The 16,947-nt window shown below is 30.1% G+C and overlaps 1 pseudogene; it reads left to right on the top strand.

Moving 5' to 3' along the window:
* The window catches only part of LOC142333184 (glycine dehydrogenase (decarboxylating), mitochondrial-like), a 37,299-nt pseudogene that overhangs the window by 15,718 nt on the left and 4,634 nt on the right, over positions 1-16,947 (top strand).

Genomic DNA, 16,947 nt, shown 5'->3' with positions numbered 1-16,947 from the left:
AAAATCGATGTCAGCACTTGCTCCAAGGTCGGCTGAGAGATGCACGGTGGTCGTAAGAAACTGTTTAAAAACTTGATGTCAAACATATAGGTCTAAAATTAAAAAAACCCTCCCAATCATATAATTCTCAAACCCCAGACATTACCCCTGACAGCACTAAAAAACCAGGACTGTCCTGGACATATGGTAAACCTAATTACAGCAACATTGTTATTTACAGCTGTTCCATGTCAGCTCCAACCAAATTAGTTATAATGATGAAATATTTTGATTAAAAGTACATTTATACTGTTTTTCCTTCATTTTTTTTAGAATTAGCAAGTTAATGGAAACTTGATGAAATCTGAATTTCTGCTTATATGTTTTTCTGTAAAAACAATCGTTATTAGAAATTTAAAAAAACTGCATTTACACTCCTGCAAGAGAATTCACAAATTTTTTTTGAAAATGGTGCTCTGTTATACTATTTGTCACCTATTATAATAACTCCAAAAACTTTAATTTAGTAAAATTCCCATTCTTAATTTTTATGAACTGCAATGTAAACTACTTAATTTTTTTAATTGTAAATGAAATTATTTACATATTATTATTATTATTTTATAGACACTAATGGTTTGTGCAACTGATCTTCTTGCACTATGTCTCATTCGTCCACCAAGTGAATTGGAATTTGACATCGTTGTCGGAAGTTCACAAAGATTTGGGGTACCATTAGGGTATGGTGGTCCACATGCTGGTTTTTTTGCTTCTCGTCAATCATTAGTACGTCTTATGCCTGGAAGAATGATTGGTATTACACGGTAATATAGTTTGTTATTTCTTTTATAAAAAATGAATTCGATTGAGATAAAAATAAATTATAAAATTTGTTATGTGCTATTTATTCAGTAACTATAGAGTAATACCAATTACAACTACTCATTGTTTTTGCGATTACAGAAAGAAATTACTTTTTGTAACATCTGATCCATGAACATTCAAATGAAAGACATAAATACTACTATGGCCGGACTAGACCGATTAATGCCTTAACATATAATGATTATACATAACATATAAACGATTAATGCAATTATCATATAAACAGCTTTTGGAATAAGATTTGAAGAATTAATTGATCATCCAAAAAATCTGTCTCATCCAATGCTTTTTGAAGCTTGCTTGTTAAAAAAATCTTTCTAGCTCCTGGTATCACTGACTATTGCATAGAATAAGTCGATCGTAGGGCTGTTATCTTCCTGCTTCAAAACCTGCAAGTTTTCTTCACATATGTGAGTTGTGATGTAATGAAGAAGGAAGATATGGAGGTAGTCTGTAGGGTAAGCATTTGCCCAGGGGTTTATGGTTTTGAAAATAAGATCTTTTAGAAAAAGTTTTAGAGTGTATGTTGTTCAGAATGTATGACATGATGGCAATTAACTTTTGTTATGTACATTGCTTCGGTGACGTTTAGTAAAAATAATCATCAGTAAAATTGAATATTGTTTTAGGACTCCTAATCTATACTAACCATATAAAGAGGAAGAGGGTTTTTGCTTGTTTATGATAAACAAAAAAACTACTCGATCAATTGCAACCAAATTTTTACCTACGTTTCTTGGCATAAGTGAGAAGGTTTTGTAGTAGTGGAAATTTGCCAGTTGAAGCACAAAACTTAATGAACTGTGAACTGTGAGTCTGTATCACTGTGTGAGCTAGGTTTGAACTGAATGATCTGACTCAATCACTGTATATTATAAAAATAATAGAATTAAATTTATGGTAAAAAAAATTAAAAAAATTCTGTTTAACAATAATGTGCTTCCCATGGGGCCTGTGTTTGAAGCTAGAGTGGTGAGGTACACAAGGACTTCATGGGAAACTATAACAATCATCACCATCAACTGGTAACAAACACGTTGCCCCTGGGGCACTGGAGTGTTCTTAATATAATATCTCTACAAACAATTATCCAATTTTCAAAATTCAAATTAGGCGTTTGTTAGTAGGATAAAGGCCAACGTCTTCATACATCAGGTACACTACTCTAGATATAACAGATGCTTATTTGGAAATATTTATCTGTTTGTTTATTATCGCATCACGCAAGAACCAATCGACCGATTATGTTCAAATTTGCAGAATACATTCGTGTTATCCCAGGAAAGCTATTAAGCCATCGACAGGGACCTTGCTCCCTTGAAGGTTAAGCTAGTAAAAATATTCATTGTTTCTTCGCCCCAAGGAGGATGAAGTTGTGAATTAAAAATATTCATTAAGGAAAAGATAGATTAATCCTTTTACTTTATTATTATATTTCTGCCAGCATAGCAAAGAAATAAGTTATGGATTTTTTGTGTCAAAGGTGTGTGCACTTTAGTTACCTTAGTTACTATTATTCTAACCCACCGGGTTGGTCTAGTGGTGAAGGCGTCTTCCCAAATCAGCTGATTTGGAAGTCGAGAGTTTAAGGATTCAAGTTCTAGTAAAGGCAGTTACTTTTATATGGATTGAATACTAGATTGTAGATACCGGTGTTCTTTGGTAGTTGGGTTTCAATTAATCACACATCTTTGGAATGGTCGATCTGAGACTGTACAAGACTACACTTCATTTATACTCATACATACCATCCTCATTCATCCTCTGAAGTAATAATACCTGAATAAGTCCTGGCTAAACAGGAAAAAAAGAAAGAAAAGCTACTATTATTCTATCTTTTGTAATTTAGTTTCTTTTTTAGGTTTGTGTAAAACCTTAATACTATAGTTATAATTTATCAATATTATTCTCACAACCATGAGGCTAACGTACAGCATGAGAGTCCAGAGATTGGAGCCCCCTGGTAGATGGGAATGGCGACCAAAGCAAGTTCTGGAGGTGAAGCAACCACTACTGGTCCCCCTGGAAAATTGGGAATGATGAGTAAAGTGAGCTCTGCAGCCATGGGGTAGGCCCCAGGAGGCCTCGAGGAGCCTCTGAGTTGGTCCCGGGATTTGCCTGAGCTGATCTGAGTGCTGAGTAGGTTCTGGATAGACAGGCCGTCTAGTAGATATATATATATATATATATTTACATGACAAATGAGTAAAAAATTTTCTCGTTAAGATTAAAAACGTAATTTGTTTATGTTGCATTTGAAAAATATTATCTATATTTTAAAAAAATCTCATTTTTGTAAAAATAGTAGAACACTAAGTTATACGTTAGGAAAATATTTTCAAATATATTAATTTTTATTTTAATTATATTTTTATGGATATCATTTTATAGTGATGCTAACGGACATGATGCTTATCGTTTAGCCCTCCAGACTCGTGAACAACATATCAGAAGAGATAAAGCAACAAGTAACATTTGTACAGCACAAGCATTACTTGCAAATATGTCTGCTATGTTTGCTGTTAAAGTTTATGAAGCGAACTTAGGCGGAACAACTTGGATAGAAAAAATTGGATACAGAGCATATATAACACCTGATGAATGAATGTAAAACGTATAAGAATGCTAGTGATGAAGATGGTAAAAGGAACTATCGACAATTAAGAAATACTATAAACAGGAAGTGCAAATTAGTGAATGAAAAGTGGATTAAAGAAAAGTGTTCAGAAGTGGAAAGACAAATGATCATTGGTAAAATAGGTGGGGGCATACAGGAAAGTTAAGGAGAATTTTGTGATACATAAGTTAAAATCTAACAGTGTGTTAAATAAAGATGGTAAACAGATTTATAATATGAAAGAAAAGGCTGATGAGTGGGTGGAATATATTGAAGAGTTATACGGAGCAAATTTAACTGGTGTTATAGAGGAAGAAGAAGAAGTTGAAGAGGATTAAAAGGGAGATACAGTACTAAGATCTGAATTTAATAGAGCATTAAAGGATTTGATTGGCAGAAAGGTTCCTCGAATAGATGGGATACCTGTAGAATAAATACATTTTAAAATAATAATTTAATTAAGTATGTTAGAAATGATACTGTATGCCTGATTTTGGACATCTCATAAAATTTTTGTTTTCCATAGAAAAATATTAGTAAGAATCCTTTAGGTATTATTGACCTATTGATTTTTATTTGCACTGTTTTTTCAGGTTTAAAAGATTCAGGGAATATTATCTGTCATAAACATTTCTTTGATACACTGCATGTTAAACCATTAATGGATCTGAATGATATTCTTGAAAGAGCTTCATCAAAAAAAATTAATCTTCGATATTTCAATGACGGTTCTGTAAGTAAACTGTAACTCTAATTGTTTTTCATAGTTTATAACACACGGGTCGATGTAGTTTTATGTACTTATCCTACCTAATTCTTTTTGCTTTTGGTCTTAATATTTCAGATAAAACATGTCAACTCTGAATACACAAGCTTTCAGATATGTAGAGATAAACTAAGAACTCAATTAGGTTGATGAAGAATAAATGGCATCCCCTGCATTCAATACAAATATCAACCGATTTCTCTTTCATCTCTTTTTTTAAGTTTCTGTTGACAATTGTTAATAATGTAGGTTTTACAATCTAAAAACTATATGTATGGATCTAAAAGAAAAAACCTTTTAATAATTCCAGCATTTTGTAAAGCGGTTAAAATTCATTGGTTTGACTAAATTATGTTGGATTGGATAATTTGATAAGATATTTGTACTATGCAATTTTGTTTGATTTTTAATTTTTCATGAAATTACCAAAAGATTAATATTACACCTGCAAGTTTGAAACAAACTTCATTGTTTACTCACAAAAATTTTGTGACTAATTTGTCATTGTCATTAATAGTAAGTCATTTTTTTTAGTAAAAGTAATTCACTTTGCTTAAAGGAATAACTAATAATTTAATAATTTCCAAATATAATATTTTATAACTTTATATGTACAACATATTTATGTTGTTGGATTATGCTGTTGTTTTATTTATTTATTTTTTATTTTGACTTTATTACCATTTCCATTATATTCTACAATAAGTTTTGTTTATATACCAGCTCAAATATAATACTGAATTTTACTAAAAACAATCAGCAATTAGTAAAAATATGGAAAAAAACTATTACAAATTTTAAAACTACGAGTAATGAAATAAAACATCCAAATAATGATTTTTATAATTTGTTTAATTTAAATTGTTTGAAAATTATTGATGTACAATATATTTGACATGCTAAGAAAAGTTCTATGAGTTAAAGGTACCACCCAAGAAAAAAATTTGTAAACAATATTACTTGTAGGCTGAATTATTAAGAGAGCTAGTCTGAGCATGTGCACTTCTTACTACTACACATCTACATGTTTGTAAATGTTTACAAAAAAATAATACTTACAAATTATTGTAGAATAATGCAGTTCTAAGATGCAAAACCAATCCATTTTAGGTAAATTTCTTAGAAATCTACTTGTTGTAACGAATACCATGATTCAATTTCCAGAAAATTTCATTATTTGTATATATATATATATATATATATTTCACTTTCTTGTGGACACGATAACTGCCATAATCTTGTGCCAGTCACTTTCAAATTGACACAAAGTATAATGACACAAAATTTTGGTCGAGTTCCTAAATGGATAAAATCAAACCATGGGGGGGAAGCTTTTTCAAAAAAACAAAATATCTCTGTAACTTTCTTATTAAGTAAAATATCAAATTAATTTAAAGTTCCTACTATTCTTTGGATAAGGGCCTAAACCTTATCTAAGTAAAGTTTTTTGATATCACCAACCATTGGCCCAGGGGGTGGGAAGAATGGAGTTTCGAAGACAAAAAAAAATCATACCTCCCTTAGTAGATACAGTATCAAATCGGTTGAAAGTGGTCTTCAGTCCTCTAAACATTACTTAAAATATTTGTCTGAAACAATGACCAACCCTTATGACAAGGGATGACCAAAATTTTGCTGGAATTGTAAGATGACGAGGGGGGCTTGTCATATGCTAAACATGTGAAACCTTTTTCACGTGCAACCATTGTCATATTGAGTAAATTTGTAGTTTTTCTTAACTTTAAGGTGGAAATCGTTTTTATCTCTTACTTAGCACCGGTGAAATATACCTCCGCCTTTCAGCATGTCGAAAGGAATTTTTTATAACCGACTCAGTGTAATCTTGAGAGATTTTTGATATGTTTATTTCAGTTGTTAATAGTTATGAAGTACGTATAACTTATTTATTTTTTCCTATCGATATAAATTTGATAGAATACAGAAAAAAATTAGTTTTTATTTAAAAGTGATCTAATCGCATTGCTACAAGCCTTGTAGCAATATGTTTAATCTGCTCAGAAGACCAGTTTTCTCATTATGTAATTAAGATGTAAAAGCTGTAAAAATATACCTTTCAAATAGTGTTGGTGGTTTTCAGTAAGGTTTATAAATACAGATGGTTAATGGCTAAATGCAGATGGTGGGAATAAGTTAATAATGAGTTAATGAAGAAGTTGATGAATGACGAATCATGAACTGGTTTGAACCGTCAAGAGTATTTACATTATAAATGGTTAAATGTGTTTGTCTCCTACCATAGCAGTTCATAATATTAATAATAATAATCAAATTTTATATCAATTTTGCCATAATATTGATCATCTTAAAATATATTTTTTGATACATTGTTTATATATAACTTTTTAAATAAAAAGTTTATCCTATAAAAGTTTTGTTTTATTTTGAGTTAATATTGCTTAAAATGACTTTTTATCTGTGTTTTTTAGGTTGGTATTTCACTTGATGAAACTGTATCGCATGATGATGTAAGCGATTTGCTTTGGATCTTTGGATGTGAAACATCGTTAGAAGAGGTATAGTATATATTTTTAAACTACATAAACAATATTTGAATTCATTTACTATTATTTTGAAAAAGTGTAAATTTTAATGTAATTTCATAAACATTTTAGTACATTTTATGAATATTTTTTAATGCATTAATCTATAATTCTTATGTTCACACTGAAATTGTTAATGAGTTAACACTTTCAGCCGTACATCTTGCTCTAGTAATATGTTAAAGTAAATATGAATGACAAATTTAGTTCTAAAACTGTGTCAGTGACCATATTTCTTTCTTTCCAGCCAGGAGGGCTGGCTTTACCATTAGTTTGGCTTGTTGTGCAATCCCTTCATAGGAAACAAGAGTCCTTGAATAATTCTTCAGGCAAGGTCTTACTGATACCAATCTGTAGATAGCATAGTACATAGCATGGAACATAGTACATAGCATGTAGCATAGTACATAGATGGAACCAGGGCAGCTGACCGTAATACTTACCTAAGTTCCTAAGTAAGAAGGATAAGGATAACAAAAGGGTAGGGAACAGGCAAGGAACAATCAACCGATTGGTCCTGATTTGGTTATTTTACTGTCTTCTCAGGAATGATAGTTTCTTTTTTTACTATTATAATAAAAATCTTGCAGTAGGGGGCTGCATATGTTGAGAATTTTAAGTGAAGGGGATTTACACAAAATCAGATAGCAAATACGATTGTCATTTTGTGTACGATGTGTGTGCATACGTTAGTACTGTTTAAGATATAAATAAATATTGTTACAAGAAATGTCAAGCAATTTACCTCTTTGTTTCCTTGCTCTACCTTCAATTAATGCTTTTTCCTTCTGGTATACTCTGATCATCCTCTCTATTCCGTACTCTACCCATTAAATAATAATCTATTCAAAAGCATTCAAAATCGTGTTTTATGAAACATAAATAATGTTCAGACATTGTATAGATAATGTTATGTTTTACTTGTTAAATCTTTGTAGGGTTGTATTTTTAAATAGGTGTTCCAATTTTTTGTTTCTTTTATATAGAAAGAGAGATTGTAAGATTTGTAGATTGTTACCTAACCCAAAATTTAGTTATATTTAACACCTATCTAAATAATTTTTTTCATGACTGAACACTTGGAATTGTAATAAATATTTAAAAATTTTTCAGTATTTGGAACCTTCTAAAAAGAATCCATTCCTCACAAAAGCACTATTTCCTCTTCATGCTTGGACCACAAAAAAATGTAAGATTTTATTTATTTTTATTTGTTAACAGGAAAATAAATTGATTATTGAGATAACCTATGTCTGAAATTTTTTCAAATCGCCAGCAAAATTATATACACTTAACCTAATTCTTGTAGGGATTAGAATCCTACAATTTTTAAGAAAACCTTTTTTTAGAAAATTCCTTTTATTATTCATTAGTGTTATTTAGAGAAATAAGGGGACATTCATTATGAAAGTACTTTTTTTTAAATTTTAATATGCTCAAAAGAAATTAGAATAGGAAATTTTAAAAAACTTGATTTTTTAACATAAAGGTTGAAATATTCAAAATTAATAAAATATGCAAATTACTTTAATTAGGTTTCTTAAAAATGTAGTGAAATCCATAGAAGAAATTGGTTACAAAAAAGTAAAAACTGATTGTTGCAATTTTAAACATTATATAATAAGAACATATAATAAACAAGAACTTACTGATCCCTGTCTTTAACCAAATGTGATACACTCCTATTTTGTGGAGCCACATGATCTGACAAATATGTGCTATTAAGTAAACATCAAAATCCTTTTGTAACATATTTTTTATTTAATTGTAGGAATTGTTTATATTAAATAGCGTGTAAATAAAACTATACAAAGTATTCTAAAAAGTTAAAAATATCTTTGAAAATAATTTATTAGGTGTAACAGAGAAGAATCTTTAAAACACAAAGTCTGGTTATATTAAACATATAACCATAAACAAGAAGTAAGATAAACAGTTTCATTTCTAATTATCAAATAAAATTATAAACTAGGTGAAATTAATAAAAAAAAAATTTAATTGCAGTTAAATAAACTATTTTAAAATTCATCTCGTAAATATTACATAATGTTATGAATGATTTGAATAGTATAGTGTACTGCCTAGAAAATCAGGTATATAAAGGAACATATTTACCAACAATATAGGCTATAAGAAAAACTAAAGATTTCTTTCTATAAAGGTTCAGTGTAATTAAAGAAACACATCTGTAACTGAGTAGAGCTGCCCTCGAATTACACCAATCATTCATATTAAACAACATTTTTCTAATTTCCATTTGTTTTTTTTTTTTTACAAAGATATAGTTATTATGCCATACTCTATGTGCTTAGTAAAGGATGTTTTTTTATCTTGTATGTAAAAAGAATTTTCCTTTTATTTCTTGATAGCTGAAGTTTTTTCTGAATATCAGATCATTTTGGTAAAATGCCTCGTTCTTTAAGACAAGTCAGATCAAAGATTAGATACATGCTAAATACAATAAACAGTTTCAATTTGAAACCAAACTCTTTGTATATGGTGTGTGTGTGTGTGTGTGTGTGTTTTGGTGAAATCTGTTCAAAAAGTATCATACCTATCTTTTTCTTGAAAATTACTTGAATGTGATCAGTAAAGTTTGGTAAAAGTGCAGGACTATGTTCCACGTGTATTTTTTGTAATTGCATAGAGGATGTCATTTGTTATTCAGCAGCTATTGCATGCATGAGTTTTGCAGGGCTTGTTGCATTTTTATTTTGTGCATAATGATGATATACACTAAACATTATTATATCAAGTTCTGCCAAAAGCTTAGTGAAACACAAAGAAAAACGATTAAGAAGATTAAGCAGACTTTTGGGAGTGAAGCTACAGGGGTAATAAATATTACGGAATGGAATAATAATTTTCAAAATAGTGACACTTCAGTTGAGAGTGAACAACACACCAATAGGATATTAACAAGCCGAACTCCAAATATCATTAACAATATATGCAATTTGACATGGAAAATCATCTGCTGACTAAGAAATTACAAAGGACATTGGGATTAGTGATGAGTTCACCTGATTTTAAAGGATGAATTGAGCTTGTAGACACAGACCATGAAATTTGTGCCAAAGTTGCTTTACTTGAGCAGAAAAAGATTTGTTTTGATGTTGCATAGTAGTATACCAATGTGATCCTAAATCTCTTAAGACCATGTTGTCGATGAATCTTGGGTATATGGATATAACCCAGAAACGAAAGCTCAGTTGACAGTTATCAGGATTTTCATGCACACTGGAAAACCTGGAATTTGAAAAATCTTTAAGTTCTGGAAATTTCTTGGAATTTGAGCTTATTTGTCATAAAATATTTATTACTGATGTAGAAATTTTGCAAAATTTTACTTATTTTTCCATACTATTATTTTAACCAAGTTCATTTTTTAGTAGAATATATTCTGAAAATAAGGGAGGTTGAAAGATATCTAATTTTATTATTTCTATCATTAGTTTTATTATCTTTGTCAATCAAAAAAAAAAAAATTATGACAAATAAAAAAAGTATGAGTTTCATAAAATACCTTGAAATTTTTATCTATGTCTCCACATACAACAAACAATTTTTCCACATTCACTAAATGTGTTTCACTGACTCTACTAAATTGAAGTTGTAGAAAAAAATTGATGATCAATATCATTGTTGCTTTTTTTATGCTTAGCAGATGTTGTGTAGGATTTTGAGTGTAATTTTTTAGCTGTTACTGATCTTTTTAATGCCTAAATAAATCACCATCATTTCCAAGGCCAAAGAAAGCAAGACAAGTGAAAATGAAGCTGACTGTTTTTTTTTTAATTTCCTCAGAGTTGTGCAACCCAAGTATGCCCCAGAATTCTAAACTATCAAGAAACAGAACTCTCTAAAGGATCTCCATTACCTTTGTCATGCAGTTTGGTGCAAGAGATTGGATCTATGGAAATTACATAAATGTCAGTTGCATCATAACACACACGCCTATTTGTCACATGTAATCCAGAACTTAAAATACAGAAAGTATTTATTCTGTATAGTCAAATACAGAAATCCTCAGTTCACTAGAACCTAAGACATTTTTTTGAAATCACTACTCACCAGATATGGCTCCTTGTAATTTCTGGTAACTTCAAATGCTTCTGAAAGTGTTCTGATGTCACAGCTGGGAGATATAATGATGAATGTGATAGCACAACTTGTAGAAATATCAAAAGAGATGTACAAAAAATATTTTCAGTATTATGATAAGAGGCTATTTTGTAGGAAACGAAGATTTATAGCCACTTGGTCAATGGTCAGACAGATTTTGAACAAACCTTGTATTTATGTTTTATTTTATAAAGTTTAGTAATAATTATTAATTTTCTGTTTTTAGATTGCTGAAAACAGTGATATATTAAGCAACAGTATTTTGAAGACAGAATTCAAAAGAATGTCACAGTTTATGACTCATCCTATTTTTAACACTTATCATTCTGAAACAAGAATTGTAAGATATATGAAGTCACTAGAAAACAAAGATATTTCTTTAGTTCATTCTATGATTCCACTGGTTTGTATTTTCTGATTTGTTTAAATAAACTTAGAATAGTTAAAAAATTGTTCTATGCAGTTAGGCTCTTGGAAGTGTTTTTTTCATTTTTTCCAGGAATAAAAATATTAACCCACCGGCTTGGTCTAGTGGTGAACGGGTATTCCCAAATCGGCTGATTTGTAAGTCGAGAGTTCGAGCAAACTCGAGAGCCCTAGTAAAGTCTAGAGTCCTAGTAATGTCAGTTATTTTTACACGGATTTGAATAATAGATTGTGGATACCAGTGTTCTTTGGTGGTTGGTTTCAATTAACCACTCATCTCAGGAATAGTTGAACTGAGATTGTACAAGACTACACTTCATTTACCCTCATACATATCATCCTCATTCATCCTCTGAAGTATTATCTGAAAGGTAATTACCGGAAGCTAAACAGGAAAAGAAAGGAATAAAAATTTAAAAAAAGTGAACAGAATTAAAATAAAGTTTAGTGCTGTCTCTAACATTATTTTTATCCTCTGTTCAAGATTTTATCTATGTTGGGTCATCTGAAATACTTCTGATTTTTGTCCTGCACTATCTTTCACCTGCTGCTGCACATTTGCAGTGTTCTTTTTTGCAAGTTCTTACATCTTCCACTGCTATCATAAACCATCTTATTGCTCTAACTGTACTTCTCATTGCTTACAGTCTCATTTTTACTCCATCCTTTTTCTCTTCTCTACTATACTTCTCTTAAACTGATTTGGCAACCTCTGCATTACTTTTCTTTTCATTATTCAATATCAATTACTTTTATTATATTTCATTCTAGCCCTGCTAAATGAACCTGTTAGGTTTTCACAATATTTTGTATTTCCTCTAGATTATCATAATTGATTTGGCTGTTATTTTCTGCTTTTCCTAGCATTGTTATTCTACCCGTTCGTATTTGGCAAATTTCAAAGTATCGCCATTCTCAAAACTACTTTTAGCAATCACTTAATGCGAAAAGTAGTTTTTAGAATGGAGGTACTCCATAACGCATCGACTACAAATGTTAGAGTGACAGTGCTAGGAAGGGCAAAAAACAATATTCAAATTGACCTGTCAGGTTCATTTTACCTTGTATTTTCTCCGCATAAAAGGACTAATTCTACCTGAGATTTGTCACCAATAAATTAGTGATTACAGTACGTTAAGGATATTATGAGTAGACAAAGCATGGAAGATCAGTTCATTTAAAGAAAGAACAATGGATGTTAATGATGAACAAAATTCACTGATGAGCTAATAAAGACAATTTCAGTGATAGACATTCAGTAATTAATCGGTATACTTCTTGAGCAGGGCTTGGTAGAATTAAGAACTGTTCTTTATTAGATCTCGACTAAAATTGTAGGCTATTAGAAATATTATGTAGAGTGTACCCAAAAATTTTGCTGACATTTATCTACAAGTTTTTTGTTTTTGTTTTTTTTTTGCTACGGAAAACAAAGAAAGCTTTCTAAACTTTACAGTAATAGCAGATGAGACAAAGACTATTTTACCTATAAATAAACTATTTAAACATCTTGGCAATTTGACACTTCCTGGCAATGTTTAAACAAATATATTAGGGAATTTGATAAATGTTACAGCTTACAATGAACTAAATAATTTTGATGTATGATTAAAAACATGTAGTAAGGAATTTTGGTTTAAGGTTAGCCTCCAATTCCATACTCTTATTTACTATACAAAGTTGTTGGAGACCATCAAGTGAGAAATTTTAGACAATTCCTCTAATAGATGTAATCTTATACAAATAACTGTATGTATATACGTGACATAATCTTAGTGTCAAGGTGCAAAAATGAGATATCCAGTCTAAAAAATACTAGGAAGATTAACAGTATATTATGAAAAACAAATCACTTAGATTCAAATCCTGGGAACACCTCATTTTGACCTACATTTTTGTAACAGAGAACACGTCTTAATATAAGTAGATAAATGACATTTAAACACCAAAGTATACGGGTGTTATGATGGACTTGACCCTATTTGTTATGCATCATTGTCTAAGTCCAAGGTAAATTAGTGGGAAAAATTGAATTATTTGTTAAATTAATAGAGGGGAAGTATAATCAGAAGTCCTTTGCTTGATGACCTTAGTGCTTTGTTTTGCAGCAGGTGGTTATCCAACATCCAAACAGCAAGTGTCTGCATATATCATGCATTTGTTTGGTACTGAATAAATATATTTGAATAATTAGTAGGTGCTTGAGATTGATACAAATTCAGAAAAAATTATTTTTTGGTCAGGGTAGCACTTCTATACTTCAATTACCAATTACAGAATTACTAGCAAAGAATAAGATGAGAGATTTAAGACTTGCATTCTACAATCATTTCATTTCTACCTCTCCTTGTTGGCTGGCCTAAGAGTGATTTTTTTCTTTGAATGAATATCATTCATCGGATCAATGAGGCTCATGGTTCTGAAAGGCTTATCGTATTGAGGCTCTCATGTTGTTATATGGAGAAACTGTTCTGTAGGGTTTGAACTGATGGTTTTAGGGTTATGAATGGATAATGGTACCTTTTATAAAACTCTTCTTTTTTACCTATTACTATTCCTCGGGCAGTAGTGGGCTCCAAGAGAAAATCAGAGTGAATTCCTCCCTGTATTTCTTCTGCCATCTTTGTGTGGATAATTCTGACCGACATCTTTGACATCAAAGCTGTTGGTCTGTAGCATAGTTATCATGATGCCAAGTTCTCTCGGGCATGCTTTACTGTGCTGCAAGAACTGGACACTTGAAAACCATGTGTTCTGCGATATCCTCTCTTCTGCAATAATTACACTTGGCTGAGGGATTCAATGCTTGTGTAAACAAGTATGCTTTAAAGTAACTGACCGATCAGGAACCGAGTTTTCCATGCTTTGTGGTCCAGCCATCTCCGTAGATCCAGTATTAGTCTCTGTCTATCTTTTTTTCTTTTTTATTTGCTTCCAGGACTGTCGTTAGATATTGATGTCCAGCTATCTTTTTTGTCACCTTATCCTATACCGTAAACAATGTCTGGACAGCATTAATTAACTAAGAGCAGACAATTCTGAATGCAGAAACAATATGGTAGAGTGTGATTAAATCTTAAAAGGATGCTGAAGAAGATTACTGTACTACCTAAAATTGTTAAATAGTAGTAATATGCTACTCTCCTCTAGGAACAGTCTTTGATCTCCAGAGGGATTATGGGATTATGAGGAATGGGCATCTGTTGTACTTTCCTAAGCTTGTGGGTACCAATTTTTTAGTGATTTATTTTCTTTTTATCTCTTCCTGGGTAAATTCCTATTTATTATCACTCCTTTTTATCATTGATCTTTCCATGTTCTGTGAGTTTAGGACAGGTCCACTTAAGTCTAATATAAAAAAGGTACAGTTCTAAAATTACTCCCTTTCATGTGATTCATGGATTTAACAAAGATGTCAACTTGTGTTTTAAATGCATGATTTATGTTAATAAAAGCATTTTTTAATCTTTTATACAGGGTTCATGCACAATGAAACTGAATTAGTACTACTGAAATGATGCCTTGCAGTTTTAAGGAATTTACTGATTTACATCCATTTGTACCAAAAGAACAAGCTCAAGGTTATCAGCTTATGTTTACTGAATTAGAAAAGGATCTTTGTGAAATAACTGGCTATGATAAAATATCCTTTCAACCTAACACGTAAAATTTCTGTGTATAAATTAAGATTAAGACCAGTTTTCTCAGATTAGAATGCCTTGAATGTTCAACATACAAATCATTGTTTTTAGTCTTATATTTTAATTTCAAATTAATTAATTTGTTAATTAATTCATATGTATTTTTTCCTCTATACTTACTCTTATGTATTCCTATAGATTATTACATTAAAAAATTAATAAATTTTATAATCTAAATTAATAGACCTAATAAATAAAATCTATTTTACTAAAATAAAGCAAATCTAAAAACATAATTACTGAAGTGTTATAAAACTAAAAAAAAAAATCTGACAACACAGGTTTCTGATACACGACTTACACTTACAGTAAAATTTAAAATATTTATTATTTTATTTAAATATAATATTTTTTTTATTTATTTAATTCAATGATTCTAATTAAAGTGCGCACGCAAAACGTATTTAATTTGCGCGGGTGTGGCGATACTAGCGGCGACGGTCGACACTACCTAAACTAATCTAATTTCAAAACTTACATAGAGCAAATTTTGCTTGTACTGTCGGCAGACTGGTGTAGCCAAAAGGCTTAACACACCAGTTGTACGAACAGATGAAGTTCGGTGCTGATTTTAAATAATTAAAGTCATAAGTTGATGTTATTGTCAAATTCCATATTATATTTGAAAATACTTATGTATGAATAAATTAAATGTTTAATATACTTGAAATATTAAATGAATTATTTATATATTATTAAAAGTTGAAATTTTGACCAAGTTTTGGTCCAGTAGTACTGGAGATATAATGGTGATTTGTTGATTTAGAGGCCAACACCAAACACACAAAAATTAACGTCTGAAAAATTTCTATCTGGTTTTTTAGGTTCCTTAGGTATCAAAATGTTAAGATCCAGTGAAAACTGCATATGCCCAAATTGGACTGATTACAGTACTTTACTTTCTAGAACTACAGCTCTGCTATAGCACTTTCTAGACAGGAAAGTAAAAGATAAAGGACTAAATGTTTTTTAGGGAAATTTTTTAATCCTAATTTATTTTAATATAATTTTGGAATATTTAGCACTTATTTTTATCTAAAAAAAGAATTGACTATTATTATGTATGTGTTGTTCATTTTTATTTAAGAAAACAAACACTAAACCATATTCAGGGTTGAATCTGACTATTTCCTTGCAAATTAAACCAGATGCAATGAAGAAATACTCTGAATAAAAGGAGCAGTATTGCTCTTTTGATAGTAGGATAAAATATTCAGAAATAACATTTTTAAGCAAGGATTCCAATGTTCAAAGATGTTTTGAGAGTTGTAGTGTTATATTTGAGTTGTCAAATCTCAAATTCTTTTTAGTATTACTTGTAGGATAAATGTGTTACAGTTTATTGGAAAAAAGGAATATTAAAAAATAATTTTAACTGTTATTTTATTAGTTTTATAAAATTTGACAACTTTGTGAATTGAATGCTTCAGTATTTGTGTAACTCTTTTTTTTCAAAGTATTACTTTTAATTCTATTGGTCTCCAATTACCTTTGAATATTTTTCATCAAAATTAATTCATTTCCTTTTCAAATTAAATATTGTACTCATATGGTAGATGAGAACTTCATTACAATCCTGCACTTTACAACATGATATTGTCTTTGACAAATGAGACTTGACATATATCTCTTATTACTTTCCTTTGTCAAATATCTTGTATCGTCATTGACAATACACAAACTGTATTTTTAATTAAAGTTTTTGAAATAATCTGAATAATTCTATTCTAATAGTAGGTTCAGGTAAAATTTTGGATGAAAGAGCAGAAAACTGAATTTTTTAATTTTTAAGAAAAGTTTTATTAACATTTTTTTTTGTTTGTAAAATCAATAATCTTTGAAATATTTGCAAAAAGATCTCATTTTACCTCCGTTTACTGCTCACTC

This window comes from Lycorma delicatula, chromosome 12 (assembly GCF_047948215.1).
Source record: "Lycorma delicatula isolate Av1 chromosome 12, ASM4794821v1, whole genome shotgun sequence".
NCBI lineage: Eukaryota > Metazoa > Arthropoda > Insecta > Hemiptera > Fulgoridae > Lycorma > Lycorma delicatula.
The sequence above is the reverse complement of the archived record's forward strand: the minus strand, read 5'-3'. Positions and strand labels throughout refer to the sequence as shown.